The sequence below is a fragment of the Procambarus clarkii genome, chromosome 13 (assembly GCF_040958095.1).
Source record: "Procambarus clarkii isolate CNS0578487 chromosome 13, FALCON_Pclarkii_2.0, whole genome shotgun sequence".
NCBI classification, from domain to species: domain Eukaryota; kingdom Metazoa; phylum Arthropoda; class Malacostraca; order Decapoda; family Cambaridae; genus Procambarus; species Procambarus clarkii.
In genome coordinates, this window is record NC_091162.1 from 40961667 (window position 1) to 40967136 (window position 5470).

The following is a 5470-nucleotide window of genomic DNA, read 5'->3' on the forward strand; positions in this document are numbered from 1 at the left end:
TTTAAGTTTTTTTCTATTCAATTATGTGTTTGCATCATTTTTATCGTATATTTAATGAATTATTAACAATAAACTGAAAATTCACAAAAACGTGGAAAACGGCAAAATATTGCCGAATTCGATGGTATTTTGTTTAAATCACATAAAGGAAAAGAGGATGATAAACGTCAAAATACTGCTAAATTCAATGATTTTTAGTACAAAACAAAAAGCAAGAAAGCTTTCTTAAAAATTAAATATTATGCGAAATTCTCAGACTTAAGGCCAAATCACATATCGTGAGAAAACATGAAGAATTATCGAAGTATTGGTAAAAACGAATATATTGACGTACAATCACACTACATGAAAAACGTGAAAAAAATCGCAATATTACCAAATTTGAGAATTTTAACTTCAAATCATAAAGCGAGGTTTCGTATTATTTAGATCGTAGAAAAGACATATAAAGATGTTGTTTCCAATACAAATGATAAAAATCAATGTCTTTTCATTACCTCACTTGAGGTAATTACTTCACTTTCATCCCTCACTTGAGCCTCTGCATCCCTCTTGAGCCTCTGCATCACTCTCTTGAACTCCTGCATCCCTCTCATGAGCCTCTGCATCCCTCACTTGAGCCTCTGCATCCCTCTCTTGAGCCCCTGCATCCCTTTCTTGAGCCTGTGCATCCCTCTCTTAAGCCTCTGCATCATTCTCTTCAGCCTCTGCATCCTCTCTTAAGCCTCTGCATCATTCTCTTCAGCCTTTGCATTCCCCTCTTAAGCCTCTACATCACTCTCTTCAGCCTCTGCATCCCTCTCTTAAGCCTCTGCATCATTCTCTTGAGCCCCTGCATCATTCTCTTGAGCCTCTGCATCCATCTCTTAAGCCTCTACATCATTCTCTTGTGCCTCCGCATCACTCGCTTGAACCTCTGCATCATCCTCTTAAGCCTCTGCATCTCTCTCTTCAGCCTCTGCATCCCTCTCTTAAGCCTCTGCATCACTCTCTTGAGCCTTTGCATCACTCTCTTGAGCCTCTGCATCCTTCTCTTAAGCCTCTGCAACACTCTCTTCAGCCCATGCATCATTCTCTTAAGCCTTTGCATCACTCTCTTGAGTCTCTGCATCCCTCTCTTACGCCTCTGCATCCCTTTTTTGAGCCTCTGCATCACTTTCTTAAGCCTCTGCATCCCTTTCGTGAGCCTCTGCATCATTCTCTTGAACTCCTTCATGCCTCTCATGAGCCTCTGCATCCTTCTCCTGAGCCTATGCATCACTCTCTTAAGCCTCTGCATCCCTCTCCTAAGCCTCTGCATCCCTTTTTTGAGCCTCTGCTTCACTTTATTAAGCCTCTGCATCTCTTTTTTGAGCCTCTGCATCACTCTCTTAAGCTTCTGCATCCCTTTCTTGAGCCTCTGCATCATTGTCTTGAACTCCTGCATCCCTCTCATGAGCCTCTGCATCCCTCTCCTAAGCCTTTGCATCACTTTCTTAAGCCTCAGCATCCCTCTCTTGTGCATCTGCATCCTTCACTTGAGCCTCTGCATCCTTCTCTTGAGCCCCTGCATCCCTCTCTTAAGCTTCTGCATCACTCTCTTAAGCCTGTGCATCACTCTCGTAAGCCACTGAATCACTCTCTTGAGCCTCTGCATCCCTCTCTTGAGCATCTCTATCACTCTCTTGAGCCTCTGCATCACTCTCTTGAGCCTCTGCATCCCTCTCTTGAGCCTCTCTATCACTCTCTTGAGCCTCTGCATCCCTCTCTTAAGCCTCTGCAACATTCTCTTCAGCCTCTGCATTCCTCTCTTAAGCCTCTGCATCACTCTCGTGATCCTCTGCATCCCTCTCTCAAGCCTCTGCTTCATTTTCTTGAGCCCCTGCATCATTCTCTTGAGCCTCTGCAACCCTCTCTTAAGCCTCTACATCATACTCTTGTGCTTCTGCATCACTCTCTTGAAGCTCTGCATCACTCTCTTAAGCCTCTGCATCTCTCTCTTCAGCTTCTGCATCACTCTCTTGAGCCTCTGCATCCCTCTCTTAAGCCTCTGCATCATTCTCGTGAGCCTCTGCATCACTCTCTTGAGCCTCTACACCCCTCTCTTGAGCCTCTGAATCCCTCTCTTAAGCCTCTGCAACACTCTCTTCAGCCTTTGCATCCCTCTCTAAAGCCTCTGCAACACTCTCTTCAGCCTCTGCATCACTCTGTTCAGCCTTTGCATCACTCTCTTGAGCGTCTGCATCACTCTCTTGAACCTCTACATCCCTCTCTTGAGCCTCTGCATCCCTCTCTTGAGCCTTTGCATCACTCTCTTCAGCCTCTGCATCCCTCTCTTAAGCCTCTGCTACACTCTCTTCAGCCTCTGCATCACTCTCTTAAGCCTCTGCATCCCTTTTTTGAGCCTCTGCATCACTTTCCTAAGCCTCTGCATCCCTTTCTTGAGCCTCTGCATCCCTCTTTTGAACTCCTGCATCCCTCTCATGAGCCTATGCATCCCTCTCTTGAGCCTCTGAATCCCTCTTCTGAGGCCTCTGCATAACTCTCTCGAGCCTGTGCATCACTCTTTTGATTCTCTGCATCACTCTCGTAAGCTCTCGTAAGAGTGATGGAGAGGCTCAAGAGAGTGAATCAGAGGCTCAACAGAGTGATTCAGAGGCTTACGAGAGTGATGCAGAGGCTTAAGAGAGTGATGCAGAGGCTTAAGAGAGTGATGCAGAGGTTTAGGAGAGGGATGCAGAGGCTCAAAAGAGGGATGCAGAGGCTCAAGAGAGGGATGCAGGGGCTCAAGAGAGGGATGCAGAGGCTGAAGTGAGGGAAGCAGAGGCACAAGAGGTGGATGCAGAGGCTCTTGACGCAGAGGTTCAAGAGAGGGGTGCAGTGGCTTAAGAGAGTGATGCAAAGGCTCAAGTGAGGGATGCAAAGGCTCATGAGAGGGATGTAGGAGTTTAAGAGAGTGATGCAGAGGCTCAAGAGAGGGATGCAGAGGCTCAAGTGAGGGATGAAGAGGCACAAGAGAGGGATGCAGAGGCTCTTGGGAGTGATGCAGAGGCTCAAGAGAGGGATGCAGAGGCTCAAGAGAATGATTCAGATGCTTACGAGAGTGATGCAAAGGCTTAAGAGAGTGATGCAGAGGCTTAAGAAAGTGATCGAAGTGATAAGAAAGTGATTCATCCTCTGCATCACTCTCTTGATCCTCTGCATCATTCTCTTGAACCTTTGCATCCCTCTCTTCATCCTCTGCATCACTCTCTTGAGCCTCTGCATTACTCTCTTAAGCCTTTGCATCCCTCTCTTCATCCTCTGCATCACTCTCTTGAGCCTCTGCATCCCTCTCTTGAGTCTCTGCATCATACTCTTGAGCCTCTGCATAACTCTCTTGAGCCTCTGCATCACTTTCTTGAGCCTCTACATCCCTCTCTTCATCCTCAGCATCAGTCTCTTAAGCCTCTGCATCACTCTCTTCAGCCTCTGCATCCCTCTCTTGAACCTCTGCATCACTCGCTTGAGCCTCTGAATCACCCTCTTAAGCCTCTGCATTCCTATTTTGAGCCTCCGCATCACGTTTTTAAGCCTCTGCATCTCTCACTTCAGCCTCTGCATCACTCTCTTGAACCTCTGCATCCCTCTCTTGAGCCCCTGCATCCCTCTCTTAAGGCGCCATTAGATAGGGTTCATAAAAGTTGTTCTAGTGCAATGAAAATTTATTGCCGTGTTACACGTGAAGAGGGCTGCAAGTGTTCCAAGTTTCAGCATCGCAGCCTAAATAGAGAGGGAGAAAAAAAACAAAACCTTTTTTTACCCATTTTTTACATGTTTTAAAGTTGATATAACAAATACAAATATCAACTGAAATTATTTCTATGATACTCAGCTACCACAATACTATATAATAAAGGTTGTCTAGTGGCATTATTATCCCAAACCTATTTAGTGCAATAATACAAATTTTCAAAGTTCACCCAAAAAATTATGCAACAAAATGATGTTTATAAATATATATAAAATCAATAAATGATCTTAGGGGAAATATATAACTTGGGGTTTTAGAGGCACAGACTCTACATATAATGTGCAAGTTGCATGTAAATTGAATAATAAATAAAAAAGTTATTCAACCATATAGTTGCAAATTAGTTACCTGAAAAAAATCAAGGTCAAAGTTCAGCCACCTTTGGCTGAGGTTGATGAACTACCAATTTCAATCAAAATTACCACCCTTGTAGATTGGCATTCCTTCAGTAAGGTGTGTAAGTTCCATGAAGATCGCCTGATAAAAAAAAAAAAAAAAATTATTAAAAAAAAATAAAAAAAAAATAAAAAAAAAAAAATAAAATAAAAAAAAGACAGCAGCTTTATATTTACAATTATTTATAATGTAGTATCAAGATATAAAAAATAATACATACTAACCTAATATAATTGGTCTGAAATATGCAACATCTTGCAACATCAAGAGGGAGAACGTCTTGAGTTGTAGGTCTAAGATCTTGAGTGGCAGGTGCCGCAGGTGGTGTGGCAGGTGCCGCAGATGGTGTGGCAGGTGCCACAGAGGTGTGGCAGGTGCCACAGGAGGTGTGGGTGCCTGGGAGTGAGGCGAGGTAGTGTGTAGTGGGGCGGGAGGCTGCCTTCTCTCTTCACTCAAGAGAACTCTTGTTTTGCCTCAGTGTGGCTTTACGCTCCTTCTTTACTTGGCTAACGCGTAGAGCTCTTGCCTTTAGAGCTTTCTTCTTGTCCGATACTATATCCATTGTGCAGTATATGCAAGAAAATACGATCTGTGAGAGCACGTCAGGGATACGAACGCCTGCACAGACACAGAGAGGGTGACTGAGCCAGTAATCGGCTTATCGTCCCTCCCTCTCACACAAGACAGTTGCCAGCGAGTGTGTTTATAATTTGTATATGCATAACAAGATATTTTCCACTCCATTGCGAAATACTAGACGCTTACAACGTATGACGCATCACCCTACGGCGCACCCGAGCCGCGAGAACCAGATTTCGGACAATTGCGGCTGGAAAATTTACTCTAATTACGTTATTTATTATCATAACATTAAGAGAGTGAGGCAGAGGCTTAGGGGAGGGATGCAGAGGCTGAAGAGAGTAATGCAGAGACTTAAGAGGGTGATGCAGAGGCTCAAGAGAGTGATGCAGAGGCTTGAGAGAGGGATGCAGGGGCTCAAGAGAGTGATGCAGAGGCTCAAGAGAGTGATTCAGAGGCTTAAGAGAGGGATGCAGAGGCTCAAGAGAGGGATGCAGAGGCTCAAGAGAGGGATGCAGAGGCGCAAGTGAAGGATGCAGAGGCACAAGAGAGGGATGCAGAGGCTCTTGAGAGTGATGCAGAGGCTCAAAAGAGGGATGCAGAGGCTTAAGAGAGTGTTGCAAAGGCTCAGGAGAGGGATGCAGAGGCTCATGAGAGGGATGCATGAGTTCAAGAGAGGGATGCAGAGGCTCAAGAAAGGGATGCAGAGGCTTAGGAAAGTGA

The 5470-nt window shown here is 44.9% G+C and overlaps 1 long non-coding RNA gene across 1 annotated transcript; it reads right to left on the reverse strand.

Moving 5' to 3' along the window:
• Positions 1–3665: 3665 nt before the first annotated feature.
• LOC138364507 (uncharacterized) lies at positions 3666–4792 on the reverse strand. Its single transcript, XR_011228423.1, has 3 exons — positions 4393–4792; positions 4121–4249; positions 3666–3741 (listed from the first exon to the last, which is right to left on the reverse strand). It is a non-coding gene; the product is annotated as an uncharacterized lncRNA (long non-coding RNA).
• Between the last annotated feature and the right edge of the window lie 678 nt (positions 4793–5470).